The sequence below is a fragment of the Pleurodeles waltl genome, chromosome 4_2, assembly GCF_031143425.1.
Source record: "Pleurodeles waltl isolate 20211129_DDA chromosome 4_2, aPleWal1.hap1.20221129, whole genome shotgun sequence".
Taxonomy (NCBI): domain Eukaryota; kingdom Metazoa; phylum Chordata; class Amphibia; order Caudata; family Salamandridae; genus Pleurodeles; species Pleurodeles waltl.
This window is the reverse complement of record NC_090443.1, coordinates 876,948,285-876,971,870: the sequence shown is the minus strand read 5'-3', so window position 1 is coordinate 876,971,870 and position 23,586 is coordinate 876,948,285. Positions and strand designations below refer to the sequence as shown.

At 44.9% G+C, this 23,586-nt stretch overlaps 1 protein-coding gene across 1 annotated transcript in view; it reads left to right on the top strand.

Annotated features, from left to right (window-relative positions):
- The first annotated feature begins 4,873 nt into the window (after positions 1–4,873).
- PODN (podocan) overlaps positions 4,874–23,586 on the top strand; it is a 403,282-nt gene continuing 384,569 nt past the window's right edge. The window contains exon 1 of the mRNA XM_069232653.1: positions 4,874–4,999. The gene's annotated coding sequence lies outside the window, so the exon portion shown is untranslated. The remainder of the gene's footprint in view (positions 5,000–23,586) is intronic.

The following is a 23,586-nucleotide window of genomic DNA, read 5'->3' as shown; positions in this document are numbered from 1 at the left end:
TGTTTCAAGAGCCTGCGTCCTTCCTGTTAGATCGCATTCGCATTGTACTTCATTTAGCTCTCCCCCCTGGGCCCTGCTGGGCCTGAATGTGTGATTATTTGAAGCGTTGCCAGTAAAGATAATAGGAGTTTGGCTGTGTTACTTTGAATTACACTACATCCTGCAGATGGGATCTCTACATGTCCCTTTTCCATTCCTTTATGGTAGTTCTCTTGTGCCCTGGAGAGGTCAGCTGTTTTCCTTCTTCTATGTCAGATCGTCCCCTATTGTTCTGCTAATTGTGACTTGACCCATCCGGATGGAACTGGAACACATGGTCACCCTGTAAAAATGAGATACTCAGGCCCAGATCCATCAAGACTCACGCAGCACTGAGCTGTTCAGCTGTGTGAGAATGCGTTGCGCTGCAGCACTTTAGTACGTCATGAATGTGCTGTATTTACTAAACAGTGCTCCGTGACTAAGGGACGAGAAGTGCCATGCAGCGCGACGCAAGTGCACCACACCACAACACAACTGCTACCCTCATTCCACAAGGCTGACTTACAGGCCGCAAGGCAGCTGTACGTGCAGTAAAGTGCATCACATAGGAGGCGGTGGTGCGACAGTACAAAAAGCTGTGCAATGTGACACAATTGTTTGTACCAACACCCCGCCGTCTTGCACCATGGAAGGAGCGTCAGGAAGGCAGGAGGGCATCAACCCTGAAGATAGTTCACTAATCCAGGGCAAAAGTAAGAGGAAGCTAAACTTCAGAGTAGAAAAGCCAACTTTTGATAAGTGAGGTGACCATAAATGAGCATCTTTTGTTTGTCACCTCTAAGTTACCATTAGCCAAGAAGGATGCTTTCTGGCAAGCAGTAGTGGACAGTATCAACTTCATGGCACCAACATGAAGTACTGTGGTAGTATGTAAAGATAGGTGTGATGACAACAAATGCAGGATGAAAGAAAAACTGGCCAGGAACCCTAAGGCTGCAATGAGGACCGGAGAAAGGTCGGATGCCCAGGAGGAGCTGAACTCACTGGAGTTGAAGGGACACCTTCCAGCAAAAAAAAATTATCTTCTGAGGTTTCTTGCTCTTTCTCTGAGTGCTGTAGAAGGAGAAGGCAGCACATGTAGAAAGAGAAAATACCAAGGAGAATAAACATATTTCCATTGTTATGTCTCCCCTCGGAAGGCATAGCATTTTGATGCATTCCCAGGTTTACTAGTGTAGTTACTCTGGGAATGTCCCATAAATCATATGTGGATTTTTAGGGACATGCATACTCCACCCACGGAGCACGTTTCCAGGGAAGAGTAACTTTCCAGGGCAGAGTAACATAAGTTATAAAGAACACTAACCACTGGCGTGTGGATTGAGGGCCCTAAAAAGGGGAACACGCCTTTACTCTAAAATCAGATTGGGGAGGATGGGTGGGTTGTTAAGGAATCTGCGGCTAAATACAGTATCTACCAGATAAGTCATTACTGAAGGTAAATAACTTGTTCATCTATAGAGACTTCTAACCACAGATTCCTTACCTTAGAATAGATACCCAAGCAATACCTTCCTGAACGTGGGTCTCTGAACATGATTAAAACTAATAAGTCCGGCAAGAACGAATGGGCAAAGTGGCCATCCTGTCAGACCTAGTATCCAGGCAGTAGTGTTTGGTGAACGTATGCAGTGAGGGCCATGCTGCTGCCTTACAGATGTCCAGGACCAGAACTCCGTGTGCTTATGCAGTGGTGGGATCCTTAGCTCTGGTGGAATGAGCATGCAAGCTTTCCCAGGGCTGCTTCTTGGCCAGTGCGTAGCAGCTCTTAATGCATAGTATGATCCATAGGGAGATGGTTTGTTTCTGCACAGCCTTCCCTTTCGTGGCCCTAACATATCCGATGAAGAGTTGATCATCCACCTGGAATGGTTTTGTGCAATAAAAGTAGAATGACAATGCTCTTTTTGAGTCCAGTCAATGGAGTCTCTCCTCTTTTTTAGAGAGGTGAGGCGGAGCACAACAGGTAGGCAAAGTGATGAAATGGCCTACATGGAACGGGATGACTACCTTCAGCAAGAAGGATGCTCGAGTCCTAAGGACGAGCTTGTCTGGGAAGAAAGACACATATGGAAGCTCAGATGTCAGTGTCTGCAGTTCACTGCCCCTCCAGGCAGATATAATTTCCATCAGAAAGGCTGACTTGGTGGTCAGAAGACTGAGGGCCTCATTTACAGGAATCGAATGCATCGGCTCCAATGCGTCAGATTTTTTGCGCTGTCCTATGACCCCCGAACAATGCCATGGATGCACTGTATTAACAATACAGAGCTCCATGGTGCACGCTTTCACAGATACGTCAGAAATGCTGATGTATTTGTGGTGCTAAACTCATGTATTGCTGGACTAGCATCAAAAACATGATGCTACTCCAGCAATGCCAGCAGACCTCCATTGAGAAAAGTCCTGCATGACACAGTGAAATATAGTAAATTTCACTGTGTCAGTTCTGCATGGCTTTTCCGGTGGGAATGCCTACCTTGCATACATTATTCCTAGCGCAGGTATGATGTGATGCAAGGCTTTACAAACTGACGCATAGAGGCCAGCAATGTTGAGGTGGTCCATAGACTGCTGCAAGATATTGCCTGATGTTGCCATTTTTTTCAGTCCGTGGGTTTGCAGAAAGGGAGGCAAAAAGAAGGTTTCACCTTGTGATTCACTTCAGGTTACAGTGCGCTGAAAATTGCCCAGCCCTAGTGGCAACTATAATTGAAAGATCCCAAGGGTGGTGCAAATCAAATCAAATCATTAACATTTATAAAGCGCGCTACTCACCCGTGCGGGTCTCAAGGCGCTAGGGGGAAGAAGGGGGGGGTTATCGCTGCTCGAACAGCCAGGTCTTTAGGAGTCTCCGGAAAGCGGAGTGGTCCTGGGTGGTCCTGAGGCTGGTGGGGAGGGAGTTCCAGGTCTTGGCCGCCAGGAAGGAGAAAGATCTCCCACCCGCCGTGGAGCGGCGGATGCGAGGGACAGCAGCGAGTGCAAGGTTTTTCTGGTGTCGGCGGGGATCCAGCGGAAGATCTTGCGGAGCATGCGGAGGGTGAGGAAGCAGGCGGAGGACACGGCGTTGACTTGCTTGGTCATGGTGAGAAGAGGGTCCAAGATGAAGCCGAGGTTGCGGGCGTGGTCTGTGGGGGTCGGTGCGGTGCCGAGGGCTGTGGGCCAGCAGGAGTCGTCCCAGGCGGACGGGGTGTTGCCGAGGATGAGGACTTCCGTTTTTTCAGAGTTCAGCTTTAGGCGTCTGAGCCTCATCCAATCTGCGACGTCCTTCATACCCTCTTGTAGGTTGGTCTTGGCGCTGGCGGGGTCCTTGGTGAGGGAGAGTATAAGTTGCGTGTCGTCGGCGTAGGAGGTGATGATGATGTCGTGCTTGCGTACGATGTTGGCGAGGGGGCTCATGTAGACATTGAAGAGTGTCGGGCTGAGTGATGAGCCTTGGGGTACGCCGCAGATGATCTCGGTGGGTTCTGAGCGAAACGGAGGGAGGTAAACTCTTTGGGAACGGTTTGAGAGGAAGGAGGCGATCCAGTCCAGGGCCTGGCCTTGGATTCCGGTGGAGCGGAGGCGGGTGATTAGGGTGCGGTGACAGACAGTGTCAAAGGCAGCCGAGAGGTCGAGCAGAATGAGGGCGACTGTTTCACCGTTGTCCATCAGGATTCTGATGTCGTCAGTGACTGAGATGAGGGCGGTTTCAGTGCTGTGGTTGGTTCGGAATCCGGTTTGTGAGGGGTCGAGCAGGTTGTTGTCTTCCAGGAAGGTGGTCAGCTGTTTGTTGACGGTCTTCTCTATTACTTTGGCTGGGAAAGGCAGAAGAGAGATGGGGCGGAAGTTTTTCAGGTCGCTCGGGTCAGCCGTAGGTTTCTTTAGTAGGGCGTTGACTTCGGCATGTTTCCAGCATTCGGGGAAGGTAGCAGAAGAAAAAGAAGAGTTGATGACGGTCTGGAGGTGCGGGGCGATGATGTCGTCGGCTTTGTTAAAGATGAAGTGCGGGCAGGGGTCCGAAGGGGCGCCGGAGTGGATAGAGTTCATGATGGATTTGGTTTCTTCCGTGTTGATGTGGGACCAGTTGTTGAGGGTGATGGCCGTGGATGCCGGTTCGGTGGTGTTTGGTTGGGTCCGGTGTCCGAAGCTGTTTTACAAACTTCTGATAAGTGACATTGCTGGCGATGCCGATGAACTATGTTCTTTCCGACAGTGCTGCTTGTCAGGTTGCTCCTGTTGCTGATATAAAGAGTATAGATTGAAGTTCCTAGCCTTGTTTCACGTCGTTCTGCAAGTACCAGAATGTAAAGAAAACAACAAAAAGAACGGTCTGGCTGAAATCCAAACATTCCAGAGGGCATAGTTTGAGAGCTCTGCTTTATTCCAGCATTTATGAGTTTACTCCAATCTGCACCTGAGCTTATTCTCGTTTTTCAGTCCCACATTTCGCTTCTGGTTTAGTGACTATGGTCAATTGTAACAAACTATTCTGTGGTGCTTGATCCGTTCAAAGCTGTGTGTAAATGGCTGCAGGTCATAGCAGAATACCGGTCTGCACAGCGTTCTGCTCAGTGTCAGAGCCTCTATAGCAGAGGCTGGGACATGCTTGCTGTCGGGTCAGTACACCCGCGGGGCGCACGAAGACGGGGATCCCCCGGCGTTGCTCACTGACTGCTCATCATCCAAGCGGGCACTAAGAGGGGATCGCACGGCAAGGTGCACTGACATGAAGCAGAGCCACGAGGTGCACGACATGGCTCATCCTCCGCGCCGCGCGCTGGAGCGCGCGGGGTCTCCTCACTCTTGGAACGCGTCCACGCCACATCTGGAATTGATCTGCGCGCGGTGCTGGGCGGCCCTCGAGCTGTGAGCGTGGATGCGAGCTGTGACAGGGCACGGAGCGAGGCTCGTCGGTGAGAAGACGCGCTCTACGAGCCTCTCCCTTCGTGTGTGGCTTCTGCTGTTAGTCCGCAAGGTGAGTGGGAGAGAGGGGATTCTGGGGGACGGCCGGGGTGAGGGCAGCACCTGTTATAACAGTGGCGCTTTTACGAAGAACGAATTATATATACTGCAGTCTGTTTTATATCCAAAACCACTCTGTGCGGGTGAACAGCAAGTGTTATTTGGACTGCGCTTACATATACCGTTATGCATAGACAGTCATTTTGTCAGAAAGCGCACGTACCCCATTGCTCTGAGGGGAAGAGGCAGTTAGGACCACATTGTCAGGATACTTTTATTTAGGGGGTCCCATGTTGCGGAGGTACATTTCTGCTGATGGACTTACCTTTTGTGTCTGTTTTCAGTTTGAGGCACTTTCATTTGAGTGAATTCGCGTACTTTACGTTTTCATTGCAGAGGTCGATGTCTCTAAGCGCTAGAGAATATTATCTGATTGGGGAGCTCGCGTTTGGAAGCTGTGCTGGGTTTGGGTGACACATGTAGATGTCGAAAAGTCATGAGGGCTTACATACGTCACGATTTCAAACGAGTCGCGTTTGCAGCCAGTCTATAGTACTATGAGGTTACAGCATTAAACGGCCCAGCGCTGTATAAATGCCAGCAACGAAACATAACATTAGTGAGATATTTGGTGGATTACCAAGGACTTTCATATAGCGAGATAAGATTTCTACTGCTCATTAGGTTAGAAATATTTATTGATATATAGTTAGTGATTTTTTTAAGACTGTGCCTGTTTACTTGTATCTGCTTTAGGGTACATTTGCATGACATAATCTGGGTGGTACTTGGGGATGCCATGCTGTTGAAGGTCATTCGATGACAGTCGGACTTTCAGTGTTGGGCATCACACATCCTAGTTGCTTCTCAGGTAGCCTTTTGCTGATATGTGCAGCGGATTTCTGTACAGTGTGACTGGATGTATCATATGCCCTCACCTCGATGAGCACATGCCTAAAAAACTCACTGTGATGCAGAACACATTCTTTGATAGACAGATGACGATCAGAGGTCCTTTGGAACTTTCCATAGCTTAACGTAATGATTACGATTTACACTTTTTTGTTTGTCAAAACTACCCCTACCTGTCCTATAATTGCCACAACGTTTAGCCCAAAAGCACGCTCACTACACAGTACCTTGCAGCACCACTCAGCACACATCAAGTCCCTACTTCGAACATACACCCAGCACCTCACAATATACAAATAACAGGTTACTATCTGCTTCCTACCACTCGTGTACATTTGTTGGGCTTTGAGCACCTGTGGCAACCCACCTAAAAATGCCCCCACAGCTCATAATAACTGAATCAAACACCTCCCAACCTACACACGGGGCACCCCTCCACAAATCTGAATCCGCGATCAAAGCACTTGGAAGGCCACATCTCAGTAGACAAAACAATGCTGCAATGCCATAGTAATGATTAACACTAAAATAGTGAACGGCAGTTTACACCACAATAGCTCTTTCCTGAGGAAAAAAGCTCTAGCAGGTTGGTGAAATCAACGGGGCCTACTTAAATTAAAACAATCACCGTTTATACTCTCGAAGAACCTCTTCCACGCCTGAGGCTAGAAGTGTTGGTGCTGTAGGCGCCGTGACGCTTAGCCTCCACCCCTTCCTTGCAGCTCCATGTAATTTTTCTAGGGGTTGCCTGATGGACCTTGCATAGGGGCTCCCAGGGCAGCTCCCTAAATTGCTCCCCAACATGATTCTCGCTACGTATTCCTCTCTGATTAATTCTTGGAACCAGAATCGTGGCACTAGCTCGGGGGTGACTGTGCTAAAACCTCGCGCTCTCCGTAGGCAGCGCATGCAAAATTAAAATGTTCTGTTTGCAATTTATTAGAAAAGACAGAGCCTTATGGAAAGTTGCTCCATTTGGATAACTTTACAGCGTAGACGGAAACATATTCTTTTCATATAGGACTGCTTACTTTCATTGCTGTGCTATTAATAAACTCTTTCATTTTGCAGCTGTTTCCTCTGCCAAAACGTGTTTTATCTGACATCTTTCTTTTAGTATAATTAATAATTCATGTGGTAGAATGAGAAAAGAATAACACCCCTAGTCAGGGAAGTGGATTTAGGAATGGGCACACTTTTTGTTTCTCTGAGTGCGAAGTGTAAGCGAATTGCCGAACTAATTCGTTCTATGCAGCTGCTGCTTCTGCTTCCACGGGCACACAACAAACATTGGCAAAGCCATACGTCTGGCGTTGGCTGCCAGACATGTGGATTTGTAAAGGCTTGTTTTATCTTGTCATGTTTTTTTCAAAACGTTCTTGGTGGGGTTCAGACTTCGTCAGTGTAAAAAAAAGAACATTGCTTAAAAACACACACACACACACACACACACACACACATATATATAAAGCATGCATACATGGATGCTGTCACTCACAATGAAGTTAGCCAATGGCTTCAGTGGACTGACCCATGCTTGATGTAGTGGGCAGAAGAAATGTGGGAATGCCACAATAACAGACCTAATATGGATTAAGAGGACTGACTGAGAGACCCTGTAAATAAGTATATGATAAATATAATTGTAGTAAAATAAAAAGGTTGGTGCTAATGCCATACCTAAAAATCACTACTGAATCTTGCTCTGGCTCACAAACTATTTTTAATTACTGGCCCACCCATTCTGTCTTGAAAAGTCTGTGGCAGGATGGAAAAGCTGGGCCAGCATTATTCTAAATAGGTGCCCAAAAGACAATTAAAATGGTCAAACCTCAGAGGTCCATTTTCATATATTTATAACATCCAATCAGAAATGCTGAAAAGCTGCTGTTCGGGTAATACTGACTGTCTGTCTTCTGACAACTGGAATGGTTCTCTTTAGTTACATACTTCTGATTGGTTACTTAGTTGATCTTCAGTATAAGTTTAGCAGCAAGCCATTCCAGGGACCATATTGAATGAATGAAGACATATGTATAAAGTGCTACAAATACCTGAGGGGCATCTCAACTCTAAGAAAGGACCAAATGAGCCAACATGCGGAGAAAAGCAGTATGGAAGGGGACTAAGGAAGTATGATGAGACATGTTTTCAAAAGTTTCCTGAACTTCTTATGTTCTGAATGTTTTTCAGCTGTAGAGTTAGCAAATTCCACCAAGTGGTGTCCAGATAGGAGAAAGATTTTTTCCGAGATCCAGAGCACTTGATGTTTTGAACTGTCTCGTTTTTCAGGGCAGAAAAACACAAAGAACGCCCAAATGTTGCAAAAGCATTTTTTTCCTGCTGTACATAGGACCTGTGTTCTCAACTCCACTATGAATATGACAAAGGGGCTAATTAAGAGTTTGGCGGATAGGAAAGCCTGTCTGCCAAATTCCTGACAGGATGGCCGTCGCCTTCATGGCGACCACCCAGCCGGAGTTATTAAGAGTTTCCCGCTAGGTCAGCGGGCCAGTGACAGTGCTGTAGCCCGCAGGGTGCACCAGGACCCTCGCAATGTTCACTGTCTGCAAAGAAGTGAACATTGCGAGGGTGCTGGGCAGAGGGACCCCTGCACTGCCCATGCCAAGTGCATGGGCAGTGCAGGGGCCCCTCTGTGGCCCCCTGCACCTGTTCTCCACCAGCCTTTTAATGGCGGTGTTACTGCCATGAAAAGGCTGGTGGAGAACAAGGTCGTAATCCACAGGGCAGCGCTGCATGCAGCATTGCCTTGGCGGATTTCGATCTCCGCCACTGCCAGGCTGCCGGGATCATGGATCTTGGCAGTGCTGGCAGAACTCTGGCAGTCTGACTGTCAGGGTTTTAATGTGGCGGTTGGCTTGCTGCAACAGTGGCAGTCCTGACCGCAAGTGTGACGTTCTGAAGACCACCAGACTTGTAATAAGGCCCAAAGTGTTTCAAAGATAATTCGTTTTTAACAGGCAGCCAGTGTAGGCCATTTACATTTTTGGAGGAGGACTGTTGTTGAGATATACTGAAAATGTGTCGAGTCTCAGGGTTTCTCATAAACTGCAGACTTTGGAGTAAATATTGTGATGCTTCCAGAAATAGCAGGTTCCCATAGACTAGTCAGGTAACAATGGGGACCAGCACCACCATTTTACGGGGGTCCAAAGGAAGGAAATAATTTTTTTTTTCAGCATTCTCATAATCAAGTGGCATGTGGCAGAGCTCACATTGATATGGGTTTGAAAAGACAACTGCTGGTCAAACCAAATACCAAGATTCTTGGTTAAGTGAACAAGAACGAGGGCGCCCCTATCGCTACAGGCCACTAATGGGGAGACCAGTTAACCGATTGTTTCCCGAACAGTAGGATTACTGTCATTTCGCTATTAAGTTCCAGACAATTGTCAGGAATCCAGTGTGCAACTGCTGACATCCATTGGATAAATGTACAACTTCTGGCATACATTGGATGAATGTGAGTTTGTAGCTGTCGACTATGGTAACAACAATTTGAGACTCTCCGCATCCAACATGATCTTAAATCTAACAGACATAATAATGGCGGCTAAGGCACCATATAGACATTAAACATCAGAACATGCTGAACCCTGATGAACACCACAGCTTATGGAGAAAGGCTTGGATTGAAAAGTATAAGATTGTCATGGTGTGTTCTTCCTCCACAGATTGAGTGGAATCAGGTCGGAGCTTTCTAAGAAACCCAGCTTCCACTAACATGGAGATGAGGGTCATATGGCAGACAGTGTCAAAAGCTGCTGCGAAATCTGACCAGACCAGAGTAGCCGATCTGCCCTAGTCCAAAGTCAGCCTGACATTGTCAGCTCTGACAAGTAATACCAGTTTAGAACTGTAGCCTGCCCTAAAGCCATACTGTGTGTCATCAAGGAGAGAGAAGTTCTAAAAAGAATTGTAGAGTTGTCCGTTACCCTCTTTCACTAGGATGTTGGCTGGAAAGGGGGGTAAGGATATGGGCCCATAGCTGGATAGTATTGCAGGATCAGCTATGGTTTTTTTCAGCAAAGAGTGATCATGGCCTGTTCCCAAGTTGGCGGCACAGAGGGAGAGTAAAGAAAGATTACATATAGCAGTAAGAATCAGAATAATCTCATCACCGGAGATTTTTAAGGTCCAAGGAGGCAATGATCCTCGCTCAGGTGGTCTAGATTTTGGTGTTACCAGACTGTTCAAGACTGATTGTTCACTAACAGAAGTGGAAGTACAGAGATGAATTGCCTGCGACAGTCTTTCAAGTCCCTCAGTAGCTGAGGGGTAATCTATAGAGGAAGAGGTTCTAAGGATTTGGCCGTTTTTCTCTATTTTCTCTTTAAATAATTTAGCCAAATCATTCTATGGGACCTGCATGGTGTGATTATGCTGGTTTCAACCGAGGGATGATAGAGCTCTTTGATAAATGAAAATAGTTCTCAAGTTCACGATTTTGCAATCTGGGGAGATGAGAGCTGTCCAAATGTGAGCTGTTTTTAGTTGTAATCTGCTGTCCTTATCATGGTTTTCCTGCTCCATATAGCTGTTTTGGGAGTAAGTGAGAGTGGGCTGTGATGAGAGGATCCTGCTCGTGGTAGTAAATTCTGCTGGGAAACCGGTAATCTGTCTTTTACAATAAATGTTGAAACTTATTTTACTAAATGAACTGGCCAGGTAACTCCTGCTTATCACTGAGAATATGCGTTCCTTGTTCTGTGTGCAGTAAGGATGGAAGAGTTGTTGCCCTGCCTGTGAAGAGTGTTGTGATGTTTGCATTTTCATTTGGAAAGGCCCCGGGTGGTGTGTGTGGAATGTTTTTTCAATTTTGTATGGATGGGATTTGATGCATAAGTTATGAGTTCCATTTATCTTGCTTATTCAAGTTAGTGTCTGTTATAGTTCTGTTCTGAACTATATTTTCTAACAGAAGATTTGTAGGTATTCCTGTTTTCAGTTTCTATTTGTTTTGAATTCCAGTTTAATTGTTTGTTATCAAAAACTGTAAAAATCAATGAATATCAGTAATTACTTTTTTAGTTGTTAAAAAAACGAAAGAGCTGGAGTTTTTCCAGAGCTTATAAAGAATGTGGCTTTTATTTCCTTCCTTCCCCTGTCCATCCCAATAGTAATTTCTCTCTTCCTTCTTTCCCGCCTTTAGCTCCTTTCTTCGCACCCCCTTTTGGAATTTGCTGTTTCATTCTATCCCTCATTCTATCCAATGCCTTTCTAAATTCCCAGCACTCAGACGTGCTGTCCAACAATCCATTCTTATCCCATATGATGATATGTGCATTGAACGAGATATTCTTGCACCTCATTAAGATGTCATTGCAACAGAGAAAGGGTCAATAGTAGGCACTTGACATACCTCTCTGCTTCTTTCTTCTTCAGACAAATGCCAAAGATCAGCTGAATGAAGAATTTCTACGTATGGCTTAAAACATATATTGTGTGTTGCTTGGTGCTCTCTTATTACATGCCATCATCACACTGCCCTGTTCTTTGTCTCAAAATACCAAGAATGGACTGGGCTGATGTATTTGTACTGCCTGATCTAGACCAATACCTGCTCTGTGTGGTTAAAGGTGGAAGCCTGATAAGGAGTTAATACGTATGATGTTAGCTGTAGGCCCTTTGGTAACAGCAAACTGTGCTGCTGTGTTCAGATGGGTCCTAGCAACTCTTTTGTTTCACACTGCGCTGTCACAAGCAAATACCAGTAAGCACAGAGCAGTCATTGCCTCTTCATGTTTTGGAGCTGTACTGTGTACACCTTATATACTAACTCATAGATTCTCTGTGTTAATGTATGCAAGATAGGTAGCACCGTTTCAGCAAAATGGGTGCATTGAACCCCTTAGAAGCCTACACATGTTCATAGTATGACCCTTAATTAAGTCGGTCATAGAGGGAGCATCCATCACAAAAAATTACTTTGTGGTGGTGGCTGTACCTGTAGTGCATTGACACCAGAGAGCACCAAACTGGTAAAAGTGTAGCAAAATCTGATGTTTTCCAGTTTCTAATGGAAATTCAATATTTCCTTTGGTGGTGTTTTATGAGTTATAATCAGTTTTAATTTCAACCAAAACATTTAGAGACATGTTATATAATCTGCTACGTTTGTAATGTCTTCCCTGGTTTGATCGGTCAAGCTCATGAAGTTTTAGGATGTTGGGAGGAACCATGAGGCTGGGTTAGTAGATTAAAAGAATTAACTAGACAGAGAGTATGTTGCACCTAGTGGAGCATTGTACTGCAGAACCTGTAACCCATCTTCTGTAATATATCTACATCTTCAACTTACATTGCTACTTTAGTTTGCCACATAACACCAGCTTACCAAATAATGGATATTCAATTGTAACATTTTCCAGTGATCAAGTATAGAATTTGGACTTTTTTCTAGTTCGCGCACAAGTGGACTTTTACTTTAATACCTGTTTCCGCTACGGAGGTAAACTGTAAAACATGACATATTCTATATTGTTCACATTTTGGTGAAAAAGTTAACGCAGCAGAAGTGGCATGCACTCTGGTCTCTCAAAGAATAATCCGTAAATTCACACATTTCACTGTATCTGTATGTTGGAATCGAGATGCGGACATGCACAAGATTAAAATAGGAGCCAGAGAGTTCCAATCTCTTTTGAGGTTGCTGCTCCTAAATTTAATAAAAACTAGAGGCTAGATGCAAAGGCCGTAAAGACCTAATTCAGATCATGCTGTCCATATCATAATAACACATCATCTACTAATGAAAACCTTAAACCCATGTCAGTGAACGGGTTGTTAGAATACCACTGATCTCAATTAATAAATAACACTGGGCAGCAAATACTACTCATCTAACAAATAGAACATTCTCTCCATCAGTAAAATTAAATCTTCTATTTTAATGATGTAGATAAACTTAATGTTGATAGTAAAAGCATTACAACCAGCTCTAATTACGTTGCAACTGGGAATCCTCATTAAATGAAACATATTGGATATAAAATAAATAATTAATTGGCAAAATAAATATCAGCTATGGGATGGTCTTAAAATGAATAAATAAATATCTGATTCCACAAGAAAAGCATTGCTTATGTTTGGCCACTAGGTCTTCAGGTAATATGCAGCGGTGTTTTGTCCTATGTGGTTCCTGTCATTGCACCTGTGATTAAAATAGATATTTTTTCCCTCTGTATTTTCTGACCCAATGTAAAGTGACAACAGCTGTATATAATCTCAGTGAAGCTATCATTTCTTACTTGTTTTAATTCTTATTCCCCTTTTTTGAAAGCATTCTATAAGTCAGTGCAGATATTTTTGAAGGTGTTGCTTTGAGTAGACAGCGCCTAGGGACAAATGGCATGACCATGTGCGTATGCGGTACTTTCTGCTTTGAACTAGTTTCCATAGATAGCAAGTTTGCCCCAGATCTTTACATATAAAATTTAGGAGGCATTTATATTTTCTTTGAAGATATAGATAGTTTAATGCTGCTCTTTTCAGGATCTCTTGTGAGTGAGTGAATTGAGCTTTTCTAGCAGCAATATGAGCATTTGCTGAACACTGTGGGTGCTAGGTGAAGATTAATTAATTGCTACTATGCTTCTTAATGGTTTTCCTTTCTTTTACCTTGAAACTTATCTCTTGTTTTGAAGTCGCGTCATGGTTTTGTTTTTTAGCTTCTTGATTCTGCAGATTTGATGTTCTTAACCATCAAGAAAGTTTTCTTTGTGGCAATAGCTTCTACTCACAGAATAGGTTACCTTTGAGCTCTTCTGCACAAACTACCGTTTCTCAGAATTTTGGATAATGGAATTATTTTGAAACCTGATCCTGATTTTTTTAACCAAAAGTGGCAACCATGGCCTACAGGATTTAGGGGATTGCTGCCTATATTTTGTCCCTCTCCTACTTCCCAGGAGGAAGTTATTCTTCACCTCTTGGAGGAGAGCAGTTTTGATCTGCTGCAATAGCTTGAACTTCTTCTGTCGATCAGATATCCTTAGTAGATGGATTTGGTCTACAATCTCTTTGGCGTATTCTTTGTCTAAATCCCATATACCGGAGAACATTCAGGGAGATCCACTAAAGGAGCGGGTGTTTCATGGTACAGATTTGGATGGTTTATATTTCTGAGATTTGTAAGGCATAAAGGTAGGCTTCTCTGTATTCCTTTGTCAACCTATATCATATTCTGAATTGAAGGTTGGAATGTTATTTGTTTGGAGTGGGCCTTTGACTTATATCCTGTCTTAATTTTGTTGTATATTTTGATAGTTTTCTTTATTTGGGATCACTAATAAATGTATATGTTTATGGTATTAGCAGTCTCTTGCATGTTTATTTATTTATTATTTACTTGAAATTATTGAAGGCTGATTTGCTTGAGTATATCTCAAAAGGAATGACTGTGATGAGGATGATTGATGTAGGGATAATGCCTTCATTACTTACTGTCACTCTTCATAATCCTTAACCCTAATAGTGCTTGTCACAGTCAGCAGTAATTGTGCCTGTTCACAGAACCAGTCCCACCCAGACTGTGTTCTATGCAATCAACCTGCAGGAGGAATAATGGGAGGGTACTAAGGCTGCTAACTCATTTGAGCCCTTACAGGTCATTCATAGTAGTGCGAGAATGCATAGCACTGTGGATGAGGGCCATCAGCTCACGGAGAGAAGGGTGTTGGTTACTCCACCCAACACAACTGCTCTTCCACAGTTACTTGTTGAGCCCTGTTCTTGCTACCATCCTGGGATCGTGGGAGCAGAGCACCATTCCTCTCAAAAGAGCATTACTTAACTTATGTGGAATGGAAGAAATAATGAGGAGGGTTACATCAGTGTGTGGGGCATCTCATACTAGTGGCAGAGGCTTTTGTCTGTGTGATAAGGCCTTGATTGTCTGTCAAGCCAAAAAAAGAATACTCTGGCAAACACACGCAGTTCTCAACTACAAAAGCACAGTAATCTGTGGAAAACGGGGGTGGCCCTTCAGCAAGTAATGGCAGTGCTCTATGGTAAGTCTGGGATATATGTTTTAGCAAGTAAAGGAAATGTACCATAGCAAACACCAGTAATCTGTTTTCTGTATTATTTCTCTCATGAGTAGATATTATAATACCATATACGTGATATTCTATAGATAGATATTTTACTCCGTGTGCTATGGAGTTTTAGAATATATGAATTACATTAATAAATAATGCATTTGATAAGCATATGTGGTATTCTGTGGGCAGTCGCTTGGAGTTAGCACAGATAACCCTCTGCCTCAAAGAAGGAAGCTATTCTCTGTTAAGTGTAGGAAACGCTCATTGATGAACACACCATGGTACGTTGGGGCATTACTAATGTATGTGACAAGCATATGTATGAATAAATGGAAATCAAGGGTAATATTCTGCTCAAAAATTTGATCACATTACTTGGTTAGCATGAGCAAGCGACTGTGGGAAGGAACAATACTATTTTATGCCTGGGGAAGACAAAGACAAGTCTTGTAAACTTGAAAATAAGGGACTGACAACCTTCTAAAGTTAATCAAAGAGCAGTAAAGTCTATTTAATAGGGTCAATTGTAAGCTCTTCCCATTTTCAAAGGTATGAGATTACGCTGTGATAAAAGGAAAATTGAGAATCATTGAGAGCTGGTTTTAAAGAGTGTTTTTGGGATCCAGTTTTTGTGGAGTCAACCACAGCCTCGATCCTAATGCGCCACTTTTCTTACGTGCCCTTACCTCCACCTAACGGCACCATGGTTGCGCCATATCAACAATACAGCGCACCAAGGTCGTTATTAGGACAATAGTGTCCAAAATTGTGGCGCTTTGCAGGATTAACGCCAACAATTATGACGCTTATCCTGCAACGTAAAGGGAGGCCCATTAAATAAAAAACAATGAGAGCGTCATTTTAATGACTGCCTTAGGCAGGCGATAAAAGTGATGCTAAAAATGGTCCAGTGGAGCTTGTAAATTTCACTGTTCCAATTTTACGGGCCTCCTGATCGGGGGAATGCCCCCCCTTGCATACATTTTGCCTGGCGCAGGCATAATGTAGCGCAAGGTGTTACAAAGTGGAGCAATGCATGCATTGCGCCACTTTGTAAATATGGAGACATTAACGCCAAATTTACATAAAGAAAAATTACGCTAATGTGATGCAAGGAGGCACAAGGGGCTTGTAAAGTATGCCCCTTAGATTTTATTAAGGAATGTCAGACCTAGACTAAAGCACCCTTCCAAGACGTGCAGTGACTTCCAGGAATTTGTTATGTGATGTGCTAGACCTCAGTCTAAGTAGAGAGATATGGAGAGATATGGAGAGCAGTTTGCCCAAGCAAATGAAAACTGTGCATGCGATCAGATGGAGCAGCTGCACAAGGCCAAATTATGGTCCTGAATAGGGAATACCTTTGAATTGAAATAAAGCCTAAAAATGTTTGGAGAAAAGCAGGGTCAAAAAGATATAATGTGAATGATAATGGGATTGTCAAATTGTGCAGATTCCCATTATTTCAACGATTGATTTGCTCACCGTCCACATTCCAAGTTCTTATCTACAAGCACCTGTGTGCCGCCGGAATGTCACTTTTAATGACGGTCTGGCGGTGCACACTGCAGAGCCACTTAGGCCAGGTAGATATGGAGTGAGGCACTGCTGCGCAAGATGCTGCGTTGCCTCACACTGAGATAGGGAGGTGTGCAATGGGTGTTACGGTGGGGTGTTCCCACCTAACATCTGTGGCATTTGACACATTCCCCGATTTACATCATGTTGTAAACCTGGGAATGCTTCAAAAGCCCACACCTCCCCAGGGGAGGCGTAAGAGAGGTGCAACAAGGAGAAATACAATTTTTTCTCCTCATTTTTCCTCTTTCTATGTGTGCTGCATAATGCAGCACACATAGTAAGAGGAAATCACTTCCATTGATTTGTTTTTGTGCAGGAAGGTGCCCATTCCTGTACAAAAACAGTCATACCTACAACGCATACGCCATTGCACCATGATGCAAGGGTGCCTGCGTTAGAGCATAGCAGCCAATTGTGCACCAGTGCTGTGGAAGAGAACAGGAATGTGCCATGTCTTACAGCGCATTTCAGCCCCTTTCTTTTGACTCAGGGCAGCGCAGTAAGATGGTTTGCAGCTCTGCCCTGCGGCAATTTTTTTTAAATATATCCCCATGTGTCTAGTTCCAAAGCACGTTAGTTATTTGAGCTCACTTTGCAGTTCTGAACATTGTCTAGACAATAAATAAAGTGGTTTGTTGACTTTTTTTATGTACTGGAGCCAAGTATTTGGCAGATTGACAAAATCACAATTGTTGCATCAGATGCAAAATAAAAATATTCAATTCAAACTAACATAATATGGCAAGGACTGCACTTGTGGCTTCCATGAAAATTCGAAAGTAATGCACATCTCATACATATCATAAGTTTACTCAATTTAACGAGGTTTCCAACTTTTTTTAAACAAATTCTCCAGCTATGTTCGTTAGGAGCCCTTGAATTTCTTAACACTTATAGCATGCCTTCGCCAGATATAAAAGTTATTTGACATTTCCATAGTTTTTTTTTTCAATTTATGTCTCCATTCCTGCACTGTCATAGGAATTTATTTGCTCCATTCCTGGATAATTAATAAGCAGGCAACTAATGATCTAAAAAAATGCCCTATGGTTAACTCCCTGAATTAGACCATCCAATCATAGAAACACCAACATCATTCTTTAAACACTGGTGAACCGCCTCTTTCAAACTCCTCCAGAACCCATGTACAAACCTTTTAAATTTAGGTAACCCAAACCTTAGAACTCCAGATGCCAATAACATTATAATGCTTTGTACAAATATTGCTACAAACAGGAGAGAACTTACATAGTTGTTCTGGCAGATAGAACAGCTTATGCAGTGTAAAATATGCAAAGCTCCTCAGGTCAGAGTTAATAGCTATTTAATTTACTGTATCCCACACAGCTTCCACCAAATCTAACTGCAGTTCCCCTGCCCATGCATCTCTAATGTTTGAATGGTTGGGTGGATGTGTTTTATAAAATATGTTATAGGCTGAGGAGACTAAGGGCGCCAAGCCGCGTTGTCGTTGGACCCGAAAAGACCATCAAGTCAACGGTGTTCCGCCCGTCGTATTTAGATGTTAAAGCTCTGTAAGCGGCCGACTTGCGGCGGTTCGCTGACGGAGGGAGGGCATTGCGGGACCCGATGGATAGCAGACAATGGCAATGGCTGTGGACTAGAGGTAAGTTACACACAAGTACGCTATCTTTGCCATATGTATTCCTCTGCACTATACACGACACAACACAGCATATACACACTCATATCCATTGCCATTCCACCACAACACAACACATACATGCCACAATCAAACAAGGACAGACATCCACGACACAACATACATTCACCATTGACACTGCACCCACACATGACACAGCCACAACAACCAACTACACACTCAGCTCCACAAACACACTCTCATACACACAACTACAAACATCACAAAAATGACAACCACTCACCTAAATGTTGCACGCAGCAACACAACACAACATACACAACACATCACAGCCATATGCAGGTTGCACACATACTGACACAACCACAGCACCCACTTCAGCTCCCTCTCACTCACCCAACCAATCGCACCACATACACACATAGGTACTGACTCACACACACAATTCGCAGCACAGCATGACAGGTAGAGGTCCCCTGTCAATGTGAACAAATGTACACAGCTGAGAGGTGTGAAGGAACCATCTTTGTGTGCCAGCATTAATTTGCCAATGAATACTGACGCCATAATGACAGTTGTGTGTGTGTGCGATATGTGTTGTGTACCACTGTGTCCCCATCTGTGTCTAACCCACTCATCTACCCGACATATGATTGTTACAGTACCTTAAAAAAATTATTGTGACATGTATAGGGCTGCAGTGACCCGACCTCTGGTGTAGTACCCACCCAATGTACTTAAAAAAATTATTGTGACATGTATAGGGCTGTAGTGACCCGACCTCTTGTGCAGTACCCACCCAATGTACCCTTTCAATGTGGGTTCCCTACCTTTGAATCCAGCGATTGGAAGGCCGTGTTTTCTCCATGGGTTGGTGACAGCAGTGATGGCAGGTGATGTCATGTTTTCACCCCTCCCCCCCACCCCCCAATCTCCCAACTCAAACATGGAGGTCGGACTGCCACTTTCGTCTTGGCAGCAGGACACATCCAAATCTACATGGTGGGAAGGGTGGCTGGGGTCCTGCTGGCATCCCCTTTTCCTTCTTCCACAGTTGACACGGGCGATATTTCTTGGCGGAGATGGCCGTTCAACTGCAGGCTTTTATCTATGGAACTGCAAACATTTAATTATGCAGCTAGACAAATATTATTAGTGTTCTTTATTCATTGCGGCAGATGGATTTCCAGCCGAAAAGTTGATGGTGGGACTGTTACTGCCAAGATCTAAATCAGATCCTAAGTCCTGATGGGAGGTGACCAGAAGATCTTATTGAAGATTATTTTTCTTGGTCTTTCTTCTTCACTCCAAAATACATTCCCAACTGTAAATATTTATAGAAATGAGCTTGGTTTTTTATCCCAAATCTCAGAAAAAACTGCAAATCCATTCAATCAGTTGCTCCAGATCCCATGTACCCACCTCCTAACAGTCTGTACCAGCTTAATATATTTTTAGGTAGAGCAGGGCTGTTCCACCGTGGGACACAATCACATCTCCTCTATTTCTAAATTCTCTCATCCACTATGGCTATATTTGGCATATAGCTTTAGAAGTTTAGTATCTAATTTGTTATTCAAGAATGTCTGACCCTGTAATTTTGAGGAAATCTGTTGTTCTATCATCTTACTCAAAATCTCAGAGAAAAAGGAGCTAACCTCCTTAAGAAAAGAGCAGCATCACCATAAAACATGTAATGATATTTTCATTAAACCAATATGAAATACTCATTCAAATTCTGGGACGTCCCAGCCTCCTTGTTCCCCCAGTGGACACAGTTTCCTTCTGGAGACTCTAGGGGATTTGTTTGCCCAGAAAAAATGTGTAATAACCAACCTATTCAATTTCTAAAAAAATCATTCTCCAAGTAGCAACCACTAATAGGCACTGAGACAATCTAATTATTTTTACAAAGTTTTTCTTTCAACTGGTGTATTTGGTTGGGGTTTTGTTTAGGGGATGATCGTCTATGATTGTATATAATAATGTCAAGACAGATAATACGCTTCAGAGAAGTTAATGGTGTTTTGTGCAGGTTTTTGTTATTCCCCCTTGGAGAACCGGACACCTTGTATGGTCAGCTGGGGCATTGCCACGCTGTTGTCTTCTGATTCATAAGTGAACCATCATCACAAATTTGTGAATGAGTTAGTGCAATCCTGCATCTGAGATATTTAACACAAATTAACAACAGCGGAAAGCAATCCCCGTCTATTGGTATTCATGAGGCTAGGAAGCTACATCCAGAATTCGACAGCACTGAACTTTCTGCTGACATAAGCCTTAGTTTCTTTTGGCAAGTAACAAAATACATTCTTCAAGCTTATACATCTAGGCAACAACGTTTTTTTAAAGCAACAACTTTCTGTTACATAATAAAACACAATTGCTCATTTCCAGAAAATGAAAAGTGATAAGTACAGTATGGTATTACTTATCAGTATTTCAGAGAAATAAGATGTCCACCAGTGTTGTCGATCTCCCTTTCATCTTTCACCACCACATATATCTCACCACCAGATCGTACACATTATGAAATGGTATTTTCAGGAAACCCATATGAAAGGCTCATTCCGAGTTTGGGAATGCAACGTTTAACTTTCATTGTATGTTGCTTTTTGCATAGCTGTACTTTTGTGACTGTAGTGTATTAATACAGTTTGAGTATGTGGAGTTGATAATGCTTTTTCCATTCTTTGGGAGTATCTCAAACTGCCAAAACTTGAGAAATACACCATAGTTCACCAATCAGAGACCCATCCAGCTCCTCCTTGGCCCTGCTGCTAAGCGTTACATAGCGCCTGCAGCACAGTACCACTGCTGCCTCTGCCCCTGATTGCTGCTTCTGCCTCCCAATAGCCTACTTCAGGCCCCCCACCCTCCTTGCACTCTTTCTGCTTTCTTGGCTTGCGCCCTTCAGGACCACTGTCCCCCATCCTCTTTCTCACATTGCTCCCCTTCTGCCCCCCAGGACCTACTTAATGGCAGTCACTGTGTGACCCCACTGAGCAGGTTCATCCATCCCCTCCTTGGCACTGCTGCTAAGAGCTACATAGCGCCTGCAGCACAGTGCCACTGTTGCCTCTGCCCCTGATTGCTGCCTCTGCCTCCTGATAGTCTACTTCAGGCCCCCCTGCCCTGCTTGCACTCTTCCTGTTTTTTTTGGCTTGTTCCCTTCAGGCCCCCTCGTCCCCTGTCCTCTTTCCCACCTTGCTCCACTCCCGCTCCACTCCCAGGACCTACCTAATGGTGGTCGCTGCGCAACCCCATTGAGCAGACCTATCCAGCTCCTCCTTGCTCACTGCTACTAAGCGCTACATAGCGACTGCAGCACAGTGCCACTGCTATCTCTGCCCCTGATTGCTGCCTCTGCCTCCTGATAGCCTACTTGAGCCCCCCCCAACCACATTGCAATATTCCTGCTTTTTGGCTTGCCCCCTTCAGGTCCCCCGTACCCCCTGTCCTCTTTCCCACCTTGCTCCCCTGCCACCCCCCCCGGACATACTTAATGGTGGTTGCTGGGCGACCCCATTGACAGGTCCATCCGGCTCTTCCTTTGCATTGCTGCTAAGCGCTACATAGCACCTGCAGCACTGTGCCACTGCTGCTTCTGCCCCTGATTGATAAATCTGCCTCCTGATAGCCTACTTCAGCCCGCGCTCCCTGCACTCTTCCTGTTTTCTTGTCTTGAACCCTTCAGGCCCCCCACACACCCTGTCCTCTTTCATGCCTTGCTCCCCTCCTGCACCTCGCACCCCGCACTCCAACCCCCAGGACCTACATAACGGCGGTTGCTGTGTGACTGTGCCGCTGGCGTGCCAAAGGTGCACCAAAGGCAAGCCTGTCTGCACCTGTCCGCAACCGAACCGTGCCCCGCACCAGGACCCCAGGATCTGCAACCCAGCACCTGTACTCCTCCGACATCAAAAACCTCAGGCCAAAGAACCAGAACTCCAACTGCAGCACCACCTCGCCTCGATCCACCAAGGGCTCCTTCTCCTGCCTCAACTGTCAGTTCTCCTGCAATGTGGGAACCACCGCAATCTCCACCTAGTAGCCCCGAGCCACAAATCCCAACTCCACTGCGCACTACTCAACATCCGATCCCTCTGCAAGCATGCCATAGAAATCTGGGACACCATCACCACCCTCGCACACAATATAATGTTCAGCCCTGATATCTGGCTGACCCCCACTTTGCACCAGGCATTGCCAGTGCCACCTCCTCTACCCCCGATACAAGATGATCCACTGTGACTGCCTCAACAGGCATGGTGGAGGCATCACCTTCATCCACAAGGACTCCTTTTACTGCACTGCCTAGGGCAACAACTCAACACCAATCATGGAACAGGTCAACTTCCAGATCAAATCCGATGCCTATACCACCATGCCTACAATCCCCCAGGCCACAGCTTCTGCAACTCCATCCCAGACTTCATTGCTCCCTGGCAATCTTCTCCAACCACTACATCTTCCTGGGGGACCTGAACTTCAACCTAGAAGTTCCGGATGCCATCAACTCCCCCTGACTCCTCGAAAACATGAGCATCATCGACCTCTCTCAGCTATTCACTGCCCCTAGGCACAACACAGGACACACACTAGACCCAATTTTCTCCACCAGTGACAAAGCCAAGTTCTCTCACACCTCCAAGGTTACATGGACCAACAACAACATCGTCCACTTCACCATCAAGGGACTGCTTGAAACCCCGACGAGAGCCCCACCCTCTCCCGCCGCAACTGGGCCAAAGTCACTGAAATTACCTGGATTGCGGCCCTCAAAGAAGCTAAACCCATCTCCGCGGACACCCTCGACCACTGTGTTCAAAACTCCTCCAAATGTATCACCTCAGCCGCTGACACCATCGCCCCTCCAAAGAGCACCACCAAGTAGCAGGCCCAACAAGCAAGCCAAATGGTTCACCCCAGAACTCCTGACCCTCAAACATCAGGGTCAGGACCCTCAACAAGACCCCTGCCAACCTCAGGGCCGTCCTCAAAAGATACCACCACCGACTCAGAAAGACCAAGGAAGAAGATCTCTCCACCCACATTGAGGCAAGCGGCAGCCATGCCAGAGAACTCTTCAGCAGCATCAGAGAATTCTCCTGCCCCTCTGCTACAGAGAACACAATCTACTCCTCTCAAGCCCTCCGTGACACGCTGTTGGACTACTTTCACCACAAGATTGCTAACATCCACAGCAACTTCGACCCCCAACCCTCCGACCTCGATCACCCCCACACCCTAACCCACCACTCCCCCTCCCACTGGATTACCGGATGGAAGCAGCTATCTACCAAAGACACCATCTCCATCACGAACTCCGTCTGCTGCAGGTCCCCTGTAGTCCCCTGCCTGCTTTGCTTCTACAAGCTAGGAGGAGAAATAATCAGAGCCTCCCTTACAGAC